Genomic DNA, 14,473 nt, shown 5'->3' with positions numbered 1-14,473 from the left:
TTCCTCCCCGGGCGTGCCTGCAGTGTGTAGAAGCTGGGCCTTCCTAGAGTTTCGCAAACAGCTCCGAGGCTACAAGAAACGACATTTCCAAAGCGGAAAAGACTGCTTTTGGAAGCAGGGCCACCTATCCTCGTTCACAGCAAACATGAGTCCCTGCAGTAGTGGAGCTGCCGAGGGAGAGCATGGCGAAACCCTGGCAACTTCGCTAGTATCTTTTACTGTGCAGGCTTCGAAGTGTGGCAAGATCCCTGAAGGAGGGCTGGCCTGAGCGAGGCCTAGTTGGCTCTACCTCTTCCGGGGGCCTAGCAGGCTAAAGGAGGAATTGTGCTCTTTGCTCAGCTTGGACCTCACATCGACGTCCTGCTAAACCAACGAGCCAGTCGGTGTGAGCAACTGGATGGAAGGCTGAGCAGAGTGTTTTTCTGAGTGCAGGTAGGGCCCTGGTCCTCACTGAGTCCACGTTCCCCAGCTCATGAGACCGGCTCAGACTGTCTTCGTGAGCTGGGGCAAGCTGCGACCACCTTGGTTTCCAAAGGAAGAGAGAGAGCAGAGTGCCGCCATGGGCTCTGCATGCAAGAAGTGTTCCGAAGGGCCTACACGGCTGCTTGTTGCTCAGCAGGCAGAGAGGAGACGTGGGGGGGATCCGTGTGGTAGCATGGGAAACGGTGCGGAGGTCAGAGTGCTTGGAGTCCTGAAAGCTATCCTCGCGTTCCATTGAAGCACAACAACGGTGGAGACCTCATGGAAACCGAGGCACGCAGAGCTTGCCCGGTGGAAACTTAGGATCTACCCGGAGGCTCAGGGTGGCCTTGCGCTTTCCCAGGAGGAACGAGGTCTGCGGGATTAACTCTCCTCCAGCGTGACAGGAACCCTGTTCATCGGTAGAAAGTGCTCGTTTGCTACGCAAGCGTACCTGCGGAGGCTTAATCTGGGCAGCTTCAAGGTTTGTCAATTAGCCCCTGAGACACTAGAATCCAAGCTTCCAAAGGGAAAACGCTGCTTTTGTCGGCAGAGCCACCTACCCTTGTTAGTACCCAGTATAAGTACCTGCAAGATGGGAGCTGCGAAGGGAAACAAACGGGAAACACTGGGCACCTGAGAAGCTCCCCTCGACACTTGCAAGCAGCCTGTTTCTCTTGGGGAATATTCTCGTTTCCTCCCCGGGCGTGCCTGCAGTGTGTAGAAGCTGGGCCTTCCTAGGGTTTCGCAAACAGCTCCGAGGCTACAAGAATCCACATTTCCAAAGTGGAAAAGACTGCTTTTGGAAGCAGGGCCACCTATCCAAGTTCAAAGCAAACATGAGTCCCTGCAGTAGTGGAGCTGCCGAGGGAGAGCATGGCGAAACCCTGGCAATTTCGCTAAGTATCTTTTACTGTGCAGGCTTAGAAGTGGGGCAAGATCCCTGAAGGAGGGCTGGCCTGAGCGAGGCCTAATTGGCTCTACCTCTTCCGGGGGCCTAGCAGGGTAAAGGAAGTACTGTGCTCTTTGCTTAGCATGGACCTCACATCGACGTCCTGCTAAACCAACGAGCCAGTCGGTGTGAGCTCCTGTATGGAAGGCTGAGCAGAATGATTTTCTGAGAGCAGGTAGGGCCCTGGTCCTCACGGAGTTCACGTTCCTCAGCACATGAGACCGGCTCAGACTGTCTTCGTGAGCTGGGGCAAGCTGCGGCAACCTAGGTTTCCAAAGGAAGACAGAGAGCAGTGTGCCGCCTTGGGCTCTGCATGCAAGAAGTGTTCCGAAGGGCCTACACAGCTGCTTGTTGCTCAGCAGGCAGAGAGGAGACGTGGGGGGGATCCGTGTGGTAGCATGGGAAAAGGTGCGGAGGCCAGAGTGCTTGGAATCCTGAAAGCTATCCTCGCATTCCATTGAAGCACAACAACGGTGGAGACCTCATGGAAACCGAGGCACGCAGAGCTTGCCCGGTGGAAAATTAGGCACTACCCTGAGGCTCAGGGTGGCCTTGCGCTTTCCCAGGAGGAACGAGGTCTGCAGGATTAACTCTCCTCTAGCGGGACAGGAACACTCTTCCTCGGGTGAAAGTGCTCGTTTGCTACTCAAGCGTACCTGCGAAGGCTATAAGCTGGGAAACTCCAAGGTTTGGAAAGCAGCCCGTGAATCACTAGAATCCAAGCTTCCAAAGGGAAAAGGCTGCTTTTGTCGGCAGAGCCACCTACCCTTGTTAGCACCCAGCATAAGTACCTGCAGGATGGGAGCTGCGAAGGGAAACAAACGGGACACACTGGGCACCTGAGAAACTCCCCTCGACACTTGCAAGCAGCCTGTTTCTCTGGGGGAACATACTCGTTTCCTCCCCGGGTGTGCCTGCAGTGTGTAGAAGCTGGGCCTTCCTAGAGTTTCGCAAACAGCTCCGAGGCTACAAGAAACGACATTTCCAAAGCGGAAAAGACTGCTTTTGGAAGCAGGGCCACCTATCCTCGTTCACAGCAAACATGAGTCCCTGCAGTAGTGGAGCTGCCGAGGGAGAGCATGGCGAAACCCTGGCAACTTCGCTAAGTATCTTTTACTGTGCAGGCTTCGAAGTGTGGCAAGATCCCTGAAGGAGGGCTGGCCTGAGCGAGGCCTAGTTGGTTCTACCTCTTCCGGGGGCCTAGCAGGCTAAAGGAGGAATTGTGCTCTTTGCTCAGCTTGGACCTCACATCGACGTCCTGCTAAACCAACGAGCCAGTCGGTGTGAGCAACTGGATGGAAGGCTGAGCAGAGTGTTTTTCTGAGTGCAGGTAGGGCCCTGGTCCTCACTGAGTCCACGTTCCCCAGCTCATGAGACCGGCTCAGACTGTCTTCGTGAGCTGGGGCAAGCTGCGACCACCTTGGTTTCCAAAGGAAGAGAGAGAGCAGAGTGCCGCCATGGGCTCTGCATGCAAGAAGTGTTCCGAAGGGCCTACACGGCTGCTTGTTGCTCAGCAGGCAGAGAGGAGACGTGGGGGGGATCCGTGTGGTAGCATGGGAAACGGTGTGGAGGCCAGAGTGCTTGGGGTCCTGAAAGCTATCCTCGCGTTCCACTGAAGCACAACAACGATGCAGACCTCATGGAAACCGAGGCACGCAGAGCTTGCCCGTTGGAAACTTAGGCACTACCCTGAGGCTCAGGGTGGCCTTGCGCTTTCCCAGGACGAAAGAGGTCTGAGGGATTAACTGTCCTCCAGCGTGACAGGAACCCTGTTCATCGGTAGAAAGTGCTCGTTTGCTACGCAAGCGTACCTGCGGAGGCAGTAATCTGGGCAGCTTCAAGGATTGTCAAACAGCCCCTGAGACACTAGAATCCAAGCTTCCAAAGGGAAAAGGCTGCTTTTGTCGGTAGAGCCACCTAACCTAGTTAGCACCCAGCATAAGTACCTGAAGGATGGGAGCTGCGAAGGGAAACTAACGGGACACACTGGGCACCTGAGAAGCTCCCCTCGACACTTGCAAGCAGCCTGTTTCTCTGGGGGAACATACTCGTTTCCTCCCCGGGCGTGCCTGCAGTGTGTAGAAGCTGGGCCTTCCTAGAGTTTCGCAAACAGCTCCGAGGCTACAAGAAACGACATTTCCAAAGCGGAAAAGACTGCTTTTGGAAGCAGGGCCACCTATCCTCGTTCACAGCAAACATGAGTCCCTGCAGTAGTGGAGCTGCCGAGGGAGAGCATGGCGAAACCCTGGCAACTTCGCTAGTATCTTTTACTGTGCAGGCTTCGAAGTGTGGCAAGATCCCTGAAGGAGGGCTGGCCTGAGCGAGGCCTAGTTGGCTCTACCTCTTCCGGGGGCCTAGCAGGCTAAAGGAGGAATTGTGCTCTTTGCTCAGCTTGGACCTCACATCGACGTCCTGCTAAACCAACGAGCCAGTCGGTGTGAGCAACTGGATGGAAGGCTGAGCAGAGTGTTTTTCTGAGTGCAGGTAGGGCCCTGGTCCTCACTGAGTCCACGTTCCCCAGCTCATGAGACCGGCTCAGACTGTCTTCGTGAGCTGGGGCAAGCTGCGACCACCTTGGTTTCCAAAGGAAGAGAGAGAGCAGAGTGCCGCCATGGGCTCTGCATGCAAGAAGTGTTCCGAAGGGCCTACACGGCTGCTTGTTGCTCAGCAGGCAGAGAGGAGACGTGGGGGGGATCCGTGTGGTAGCATGGGAAACGGTGCGGAGGTCAGAGTGCTTGGAGTCCTGAAAGCTATCCTCGCGTTCCATTGAAGCACAACAACGGTGGAGACCTCATGGAAACCGAGGCACGCAGAGCTTGCCCGGTGGAAACTTAGGATCTACCCGGAGGCTCAGGGTGGCCTTGCGCTTTCCCAGGAGGAACGAGGTCTGCGGGATTAACTCTCCTCCAGCGTGACAGGAACCCTGTTCATCGGTAGAAAGTGCTCGTTTGCTACGCAAGCGTACCTGCGGAGGCTTAATCTGGGCAGCTTCAAGGTTTGTCAATTAGCCCCTGAGACACTAGAATCCAAGCTTCCAAAGGGAAAACGCTGCTTTTGTCGGCAGAGCCACCTACCCTTGTTAGTACCCAGTATAAGTACCTGCAAGATGGGAGCTGCGAAGGGAAACAAACGGGAAACACTGGGCACCTGAGAAGCTCCCCTCGACACTTGCAAGCAGCCTGTTTCTCTTGGGGAATATTCTCGTTTCCTCCCCGGGCGTGCCAGCAGTGTGTAGAAGCTGGGCCTTCCTAGGGTTTCGCAAACAGCTCCGAGGCTACAAGAATCCACATTTCCAAAGTGGAAAAGACTGCTTTTGGAAGCAGGGCCACCTATCCAAGTTCAAAGCAAACATGAGTCCCTGCAGTAGTGGAGCTGCCGAGGGAGAGCATGGCGAAACCCTGGCAATTTCGCTAAGTATCTTTTACTGTGCAGGCTTAGAAGTGGGGCAAGATCCCTGAAGGAGGGCTGGCCTGAGCGAGGCCTAATTGGCTCTACCTCTTCCGGGGGCCTAGCAGGGTAAAGGAAGTACTGTGCTCTTTGCTTAGCATGGACCTCACATCGACGTCCTGCTAAACCAACGAGCCAGTCGGTGTGAGCTCCTGTATGGAAGGCTGAGCAGAATGATTTTCTGAGAGCAGGTAGGGCCCTGGTCCTCACGGAGTTCACGTTCCTCAGGACATGAGACCGGCTCAGACTGTCTTCGTGAGCTGGGGCAAGCTGCGGCAACCTAGGTTTCCAAAGGAAGACAGAGAGCAGTGTGCCGCCTTGGGCTCTGCATGCAAGAAGTGTTCCGAAGGGCCTACACAGCTGCTTGTTGCTCAGCAGGCAGAGAGGAGACGTGGGGGGGATCCGTGTGGTAGCATGGGAAAAGGTGCGGAGGCCAGAGTGCTTGGAATCCTGAAAGCTATCCTCGCATTCCATTGAAGCACAACAACGGTGGAGACCTCATGGAAACCGAGGCACGCAGAGCTTGCCCGGTGGAAAATTAGGCACTACCCTGAGGCTCAGGGTGGCCTTGCGCTTTCCCAGGAGGAACGAGGTCTGCAGGATTAACTCTCCTCTAGCGGGACAGGAACACTCTTCCTCGGGTGAAAGTGCTCGTTTGCTACTCAAGCGTACCTGCGAAGGCTATAAGCTGGGAAACTCCAAGGTTTGGAAAGCAGCCCGTGAATCACTAGAATCCAAGCTTCCAAAGGGAAAAGGCTGCTTTTGTCGGCAGAGCCACCTACCCTTGTTAGCACCCAGCATAAGTACCTGCAGGATGGGAGCTGCGAAGGGAAACAAACGGGACACACTGGGCACCTGAGAAACTCCCCTCGACACTTGCAAGCAGCCTGTTTCTCTGGGGGAACATACTCGTTTCCTCCCCGGGCGTGCCTGCAGTGTGTAGAAGCTGGGCCTTCCTAGAGTTTCGCAAACAGCTCCGAGGCTACAAGAAACGACATTTCCAAAGCGGAAAAGACTGCTTTTGGAAGCAGGGCCACCTATCCTCGTTCACAGCAAACATGAGTCCCTGCAGTAGTGGAGCTGCCGAGGGAGAGCATGGCGAAACCCTGGCAACTTCGCTACGTATCTTTTACTGTGCAGGCTTCGAAGTGTGGCAAGATCCCTGAAGGAGGGCTGGCCTGAGCGAGGCCTAGTTGGTTCTACCTCTTCCGGGGGCCTAGCAGGCTAAAGGAGGAATTGTGCTCTTTGCTCAGCTTGGACCTCACATCGACGTCCTGCTAAACCAACGAGCCAGTCGGTGTGAGCAACTGGATGGAAGGCTGAGCAGAGTGTTTTTCTGAGTGCAGGTAGGGCCCTGGTCCTCACTGAGTCCACGTTCCCCAGCTCATGAGACCGGCTCAGACTGTCTTCGTGAGCTGGGGCAAGCTGCGACCACCTTGGTTTCCAAAGGAAGAGAGAGAGCAGAGTGCCGCCATGGGCTCTGCATGCAAGAAGTGTTCCGAAGGGCCTACACGGCTGCTTGTTGCTCAGCAGGCAGAGAGGAGACGTGGGGGGGATCCGTGTGGTAGCATGGGAAACGGTGCGGAGGTCAGAGTGCTTGGGGTCCTGAAAGCTATCCTCGCGATCCATTGAAGCACAACAACGATGGAGACCTCATGGAAACCGAGGCACGCAGAGCTTGCCCGTTGGAAACTTAGGCACTACCCTGAGGCTCAGGGTGGCCTTGCGCTTTCCCAGGACGAACGAAGTCTGAGGGATTAACTGTCCTCCAGCGTGACAGGAACCCTGTTCATCGGTAGAAAGTGCTCGTTTGCTACGCAAGCGTACCTGCGGAGGCAGTAATCTGGGCAGCTTCAAGGATTGTCAAACAGCCCCTGAGACACTAGAATCCAAGCTTCCAAAGGGAAAAGGCTGCTTTTGTCGGTAGAGCCACCTAACCTAGTTAGCACCCAGCATAAGTACCTGAAGGATGGGAGCTGCGAAGGGAAACTAACGGGACACACTGGGCACCTGAGAAGCTCCCCTCGACACTTGCAAGCAGCCTGTTTCTCTGGGGGAACATACTCGTTTCCTCCCCGGGCGTGCCTGCAGTGTGTAGAAGCTGGGCCTTCCTAGAGTTTCGCAAACAGCTCCGAGGCTACAAGAAACGACATTTCCAAAGCGGAAAAGACTGCTTTTGGAAGCAGGGCCACCTATCCTCGTTCACAGCAAACATGAGTCCCTGCAGTAGTGGAGCTGCCGAGGGAGAGCATGGTGAAACCCTGGCAACTTCGCTAGTATCTTTTACTGTGCAGGCTTCGAAGTGTGGCAAGAACCCTGAAGGAGGGCTGGCCTGAGCGAGGCCTAGTTGGCTCTACCTCTTCCGGGGGCCTAGCAGGCTAAAGGAGGAATTGTGCTCTTTGCTCAGCTTGGACCTCACATCGACGTCCTGCTAAACCAACGAGCCAGTCGGTGTGAGCAACTGGATGGAAGGCTGAGCAGAGTGTTTTTCTGAGTGCAGGTAGGGCCCTGGTCCTCACTGAGTCCACGTTCCCCAGCTCATGAGACCGGCTCAGACTGTCTTCGTGAGCTGGGGCAAGCTGCGACCACCTTGGTTTCCAAAGGAAGAGAGAGAGCAGAGTGCCGCCATGGGCTCTGCATGCAAGAAGTGTTCCGAAGGGCCTACACGGCTGCTTGTTGCTCAGCAGGCAGAGAGGAGACGTGGGGGGGATCCGTGTGGTAGCATGGGAAACGGTGCGGAGGTCAGAGTGCTTGGAGTCCTGAAAGCTATCCTCACGTTCCATTGAAGCACAACAACGGTGGAGACCTCATGGAAACCGAGGCACGCAGAGCTTGCCCGTTGGAAACTTAGGCACTACCATGAGGCTCAGGGTGGCCTAGTGCTTTCCCAGGAGGAACGAGGTCTGCGGGATTAACTCTCCTCCAGCGTGACAGGAACCCTGTTCATCGGGTGAAAGTGCTCGTTTGCTACGCAAGCGTACCTGCGGAGGTTTAATCTGGGCAGCTTCAAGGTTTGTCAATTAGCCCCTGAGACACTAGAATCCAAGCTTCCAAAGGGAAAACGCTGCTTTTGTCGGCAGAGCCACCTACCCTTGTTAGTACCCAGTATAAGTACCTGCAAGATGGGAGCTGCGAAGGGAAACAAACGGGAAACACTGGGCACCTGAGAAGCTCCCCTCGACACTTGCAAGCAGCCTGTTTCTCTTGGGGAATATTCTCGTTTCCTCCCCGGGCGTGCCTGCAGTGTGTAGAAGCTGGGCCTTCCTAGGGTTTCGCAAACAGCTCCGAAGCTACAAGAATCCACATTTCCAAAGTGGAAAAGACTGCTTTTGGAAGCAGGGCCACCTATCCAAATTCAAAGCAAGCATGAGTCCCTGCTGTAGTGGAGCTGCCGAGGGAGAGCATGGCGAAACCCTGGCAACTTCGCTAAGTATCTTTTACTGTGCAGGCTTAGAAGTGGGGCAAGATCCCTGAAGGAGGGCTGGCCTGAGCGAGGCCTAATTGGCTCTACCTCTTCCGGGGGCCTAGCAGGGTAAAGGAAGTACTGTGCTCTTTGCTTAGCATGGACCTCACATCGACGTCCTACTAAACCAACGAGCCAGTCGGTGTGAGCTCCTGTATGGAAGGCTGAGCAGAATGATTTTCTGAGAACAGGTAGGGCCCTGGTCCTCACGCCGTTCACGTTCCTCAGCACAAGAGACCGGCTCAGACTGTCTTCGTGAGCTGGGGCAAGCTGCGGCAACTTAGGTTTCCAAAGGAAGACAGAGAGCAGTGTGCCGCCTTGGGCTCTGCATGCAAGAAGTGTTCCGAAGGGCCTACACAGCTGCTTGTTGCTCAGCAGGCAGAGAGGAGACTTGGGGGGGATCCGTGTGGTAGCATGGGAAAAGGTGCGGAGGCCAGAGTGCTTGGAATCCTGAAAGCTATCCTCGCATTCCATTGAAGCACAACAACGGTGGAGACCTCATGGAAACCGAGGCACGCAGAGCTTGCCCGGTGGAAAATTAGGCACTACCCTGAGGCTCAGGGTGGCCTTGTGCTTTCCCAGGAGGAACGAGGTCTGCGGGATTAACTCTCCTCCAGCGTGACAGGAACCCTGTTCATCGGTAGAAAGTGCTCGTTTGCTACGCAAGCGTACCTGCGGAGGCTTAATCTGGGCAGCTTCAAGGTTTGGCAAGCAGCCCCTGAGACACTAGAATCCAAGCTTCCAAAGGGAAAACGCTGCTTTTGTCGGCAGAGCCACCTACCCTTGTTAGCACCCAGCATAAGTACCTGCAGGACGGGAGCTGCGAAGGGAAACAAACGGGACACACTGGGCACCTGAGAAGCTCCCCTCGACACTTGCAAGCAGCCTGTTTCTCTTGGGGAATATTCTCGTTTCCTCCCCGGGCGTGCCTGCAGTGTGTAGAAGCTGGGCCTTCCTAGGGTTTCGCAAACAGCTCCTAGGCTCCAAGAATCCACATTTCCAAAGGGGAAAAGACTGCTTTTGGAAGCAGGGACACCTATACTAGTTCAAAGCAAACATGAGTCCCTGCAATAGTGGAGCTGCCGAGGGAGAGCATGGCGAAACCCTGGCAACTTCGCTAAGTATCTTTTACTGTGCAGGCTTCGAAGTGTGGCAAGATCCCTGAAGGAGGGCTGGCCTGAGCGAGGCCTAGTTGGCTCTACCTCTTCCGTGGGCCTAGCAGGTTTAAGGAGGAACAGTGCTGTTTGCTCAGCTTGGACCTCACTTAGACGTCCTGCTAAACCAACGAGCCAGTCGGTGTGAGCTCCTGGATGGAAGGCTGAGCAGAGTGATTTTCAGAGTGCAGGTAGGGCCCTGATCCTCACTGAGTCCACGTTCCCCAGCTCATGAGAGCGGCTCAGACTGTCTTCGTGAGGTGGGTAAGCTCCGACAACCTAGGTTTCCAAAGGAAGACAGAGAGCAGTGTCCCGCCTTGGGCTCTGCATGCAAGAAGTGTTCTGAAGGGCCTACACGGCTGCTTGTTGCTCAGCAGGCAGAGAGGAGACGTGGGGGGAATCCGTGTGGTAGCATGGGAAACGGTGCGGAGGCCAGAGTGCTTGGAGTCCTGAAAGCTATCCTCTAGTTCCATTGAGGCACAACAACGGTGGAGACCTCATGGAAACCGAGGCACGCAGAGCTTGCACGGAGCAAACTTAGGCACTACCCTGAGGCTCAGGGTGGCCTTGCGCTTTCCCAGGAGGAACGAGGTCTGCAGGATTAACTCTCCTGCAGCGTGATAGGAACGCTGTTCCTCGGGTGAAAGTGCTCGTTTGCTACGCAGTCGTACCTGCGGAGGCTATAACCTGGTCAACTTCAAGGTTTGGCAAGCAGCCCCTGAGACACTACAATCCAAGCTTCCAAAGGGAAAAGGCTGCTTTTCTCGGCAGAGCCAACGAACCCTTGTTAGCACCCAGCATCAGTACCTGCAGTACGGGAGCTGCGAAGGGAAACAAAAGGGACACACTGGGCACCTGAGAAGCTCCCCTCGACACTTGCAAGCAGCCTGTTTCTCTGGGGAAACATACTCCTTTCCTCCCCGGGCGTGCCTGCAGTGAGTAAAAGCTGGGCCTTCCTGGGGTTTCGCAAACAGCTCCTAGGCTACAAGAATCCACATTTCCAAAGGGGAAAATACTGCTTTTGGAAGTGGGCCACCTATCCTAGTTCACAGCAAACATGAGTCCCTGCAGTAGTGGAGCTGCCGAGGGAGAATGGCGAAACCCTGGCAACTTCGCTAAATATCTTTTACTGTGCAGGCTTCGAAGTGTGGCAAGATCCCTGAAGGAGGGCTGGCCTGAGCGAGGCCTAGTTGGCTCTACCTCTTCCGTGGGCCTAGCAGGGTAAAGGAGGAAGTGTGTTCTTTGCTCAGCTTGGACCTCACTTAGACGTCCTGCTAAACCAACGAGCCAGTCGGTGTGAGCTCCTGGATGGAAGGCTGAGCAGAGTGATTTTCTGAGTGCAGGTAGGGCCCTGGTCCTCACTGAGTCCACGTTCCCCAGCTCATGAGACCGGCTCAGACTGTCTTGGTGAGCTGGGTAAGCTGCGACAACCTAGGTTTCCAGAGGAAGACAGAGAGCAGTGTGCCGCCTTGGGCTCTGCATGCAAGAAGTGTTCTGAAGGGCCTACACGGCTGCTTGTTGCTCAGCAGGCAGAGAGGAGACGTGGGGGGGATCCGTGTGGTAGCATGGGAAACGGTGCGGAGGTCAGAGTGCTTGGAGTCCTGAAAGCTATCCTCGCGTTCCATTGAAGCACAACAACGGTGGAGACCTCATGGAAACCGAGGCACGTAGAGCTTGCCCGTTGGAAACTTAGGCACTACCCTGAGGCTCAGGGTGGCCTTGCGCTTTCCCAGGAGGAAGGAGGTCTGCGGGATTAACTCTCCTCCAGCGTGACAGGAACCCTGTTCTTCGGTAGAAAGTGCTCGTTTGCTACGCAAGCGTACCTGCGGAGGCTATAACCTGGGCAACTTCAAGGTTTGGCAAGCAGCCCCTGAGACACTACAATCCAAGCTTCCAAAGGGAAAAGGCTGCTTTTGTCGGCAGAGCCAACCAACTCTTGTTAGCACCCAGCATAAGTACCTGCAGTACGGGAGCTGCGAAGGGAAACAATCGGGACACACTGGGCACCTGAGAAGCTCTTCTCGACACTTGCAAGCAGCCTGTTTCTCTGGGGAAACATACTCGTTTCCTCCCCGGGCGTGCCTGCAGTGAGTAAAAGCTGGGCCTTCCTATGGTTTCGCAAACAGCTCCTAGGCTCCAAGAATGCACATTTCCAAAGGGGAAAAGACTGCTTTTGGAAGCAGGGACACCTATCCTAGTTCAAAGCAAACATGAGTCCCTGCAGTAGTGGAGCTGCCGAGGGAGAGCATGGCGAAATCTTGGCAACTTCGCTAAGTATCTTTTACTGTGCAGGCTTCGAAGTGTGGCAAGATCCCTGAAGGAGGGCTGGCCTGAGCGAGGCCTAGTTGGCTCTACCTCTTCCGTGGGCCTAGCAGGGTAAAGGAGGAAGTGTGCTCTTTGCTCAGCTTGGACCTCACTTAGACGTCCTGCTAAACCAACGAGCCAGTCGGTGTGAGCTCCTGGATGGAAGGCTGAGCAGAGTGATTTTTCTGAGTGCAGGTAGGGCCCTGGTCCTCACTGAGTCCACGTCTCCCAGCTCATGAGAACGGCTCAGACTGTCTTCATGAGCTGGGGCAAGTTGCGACCACCTAGGTTTCCAAAGGAAGACAGAGAGCAGTGTGCCGCCTTGGGTTCTGCATGCAAGAAGTGTTCCGAAGGGCCTACACGGCTGCTTGTTGCTCAGCAGGCAGAGAGGAGACGTGGGGGGATCTGTGTGGTAGCATGGGAAATGTTGCGGAGGTCAGAGTGCTTGGAGTCCTGAAAGCTATCCTCGCGTTCCATTGAAGCACAACAACGATGGAGACCTCATGGAAACCGAGGCACGCAGAGCTTGCCCTGTGGAAACTTAGGCACTACCCTGAGGCTCAGGGTGGCCTTGCGCTTTCCCAGGAGGAACGAGGTCTGCGGGATTAACTCTCCTCCAGCGTGACAGGAACCCTGTTCCTCGGGTGAAAGTGCTCGTTTGCTACTCAAGCGTACCTCTGGAGGCTATAACCTGGGCAACTTCAAGGTTTGGCAAGCAGCCCCTGAGACACTACAATCCAAGCTTCCAAAAGGAAAAGGCTGCTTTTGTCGGAAGAGCCACCTACCCTTGTTAGCCCCCAGCATAAGTACCTGCAGGATGTCAGCTGCGAAGGGAAACAAACGGGACACACTGGGCACCTGAGAAGCTCCGCTCGACACTTGCAAGCAGCCTGTTTCTCTGGGGAAACATACTCGTTTCCTCCCCGGGCGTGCCTGCCGTGAGTAGAAGCTGGGCCTTCCTAGGGTTTTGCAAACAGCTCCGAGGCTACAAGAATCCACATTTCCAAAGGGGAAAAGACTGCTTTTTGAAGTGGGCCACCTATCCTAGTTCACAGCAAACATGAGTCCCTGCAGTAGTGGAGCTGCCGAGGGAGAGCATGGCGAAACCCTGGCAACTTCGCTAAATAACTTTTACTGTGCAGGCTTCGAACTGTGGCAAGATCCCTGAAGGAGGGCTGGCCTGAGCGAGGCCTAGTTGGCTCTACCTCTTCCGTGGGCCTAGCAGGGTAAAGGAGGAAGTGTGTTCTTTGCTCAGCTTGGAACTCACTTAGACGTCCTGCTAAACCAACGAGCCAGTCGGTGTGAGCTCCTGGATGGAAGGCTGAGCAGAGTGATTTTCAGAGTGCAGGTAGGGCCCTGGTCCTCACTGAGTCCACGTTCCCCAGCTCATGAAACCGCTCAGACTGTCTTAGTGAGGTGGGTAAGCTCCGACAACCTAGGTTTCCAAAGGAAGACAGAGAGCAGTGTGCCGCCTTGGGGTCTGCATGCAAGAAGTGTTCCGAAGGGCCTACACGGCTGCTTGTTGCTCAGCAGGCAGAGAGGAGACGTGGGGGGATCTGTGTGGTAGCATGGGAAATGGTGCGGAGGTCAGAGTGCTTGGAGTCCTGAAAGATATCCTCGCGTTCCATTGAAGCACAACAACGGTGGAGACCTCATGGAAACCGAGGCACGCAGGGCTTGCCCTTTGGAAACTTAGGCACTACCCTGAGGCTCAGGGTGGACTTGCGCTTTCCCAGGAGGAACGAGGTCTGCGGGATTAACTCTCCTCCAGCGTGACAGGAACCCTGTTCCTCGGGTGAAAGTGCTCGTTTGCTACGCAAGCGTTCCTGCGGAGGCTATAACCTGGGCAACTTCAAGGTTTGGCAAGCAGCCCCTGAGACACTACAATCCTAGCTTCCATGGGAAAAGGCTGCTTTTGTCGGCAGAGCCAACCAACCCTTGTTAGCACCGAGCATAAGTACCTGCAGTACGGGAGTTGCGAAGGGAAACAAACGGGACACACTGGGCACCTGAGAAGCTCCCCTCGACCCTTGCAAGCAGCCTGTTTCTCTGGGGAAACATACTCGTTTCCTCCCCGGGCGTGCCTGCAGTGAGTAGAAGCTGGGCCTTCCTAGGGTTTCGCAAACAGCTCCTAGGCTCCAAGAATGCACATTTCCAAAGGGGAAAAGACTGCTTTTGGAAGCAGGGACACCTATACTAGTTCAAAGCAAACATGAGTCCCTGTAATAGTGGAGCTGCCGAGGGAGAGCATGGCGAAACCCTGGCAACTTCGCTAAGTATCTTTTACTGTGCAGGCTTCGAAGTGTGGCAAGATCCCTGAAGGAGGGCTGGCCTGAGCGAGGCCTAGTTGGCTCTACCTCTTCCGTGGGCCTAGCAGGGTAAAGGAGGAAGAGTGCTCTTTGCTCAGTTTGGTCCTCACTTAGACGTCCTGCTAAACTAACGAGCCAGTCGGTGTGAGCTCCTGGATGGAAGGCTGAGCAGAGTGATTTTCAGAGTGCAGGTAGGGCCCTGGTCCTCACTGAGTCCACGTTCCCCAGCTCATGAAACCGGCTCAGACTGTCTTCGTGAGGTGGGTAAGCTCCGACAACCTAGGTTTCCAAAGGAAGACAGAGAGCAGTGTCCCGCCTTGGGCTCTGCATGCAAGAAGTGTTCTGAAGGGCCTACACGGCTGCTTGTTGCTCAGCAGGCAGAGAT

The 14,473-nt window shown here is 55.2% G+C and overlaps 1 long non-coding RNA gene across 1 annotated transcript; it reads right to left on the bottom strand.

Moving 5' to 3' along the window:
- Positions 1–208: 208 nt before the first annotated feature.
- On the bottom strand, positions 209–14,189 carry LOC309622327. The gene is made up of 2 exons (XR_014240716.1): positions 13,789–14,189; positions 209–5,713 (listed from the first exon to the last, which is right to left on the bottom strand). It is a non-coding gene; the product is annotated as an uncharacterized lncRNA (long non-coding RNA).
- Positions 14,190–14,473: the final 284 nt, after the last annotated feature.

Source organism: Balaenoptera borealis, assembly GCF_965194805.1.
Source record: "Balaenoptera borealis genome assembly, contig: HAP1_SCAFFOLD_2137, whole genome shotgun sequence".
NCBI lineage: Eukaryota > Metazoa > Chordata > Mammalia > Artiodactyla > Balaenopteridae > Balaenoptera > Balaenoptera borealis.
The sequence above is the reverse complement of the archived record's forward strand: the minus strand, read 5'-3'. Positions and strand labels throughout refer to the sequence as shown.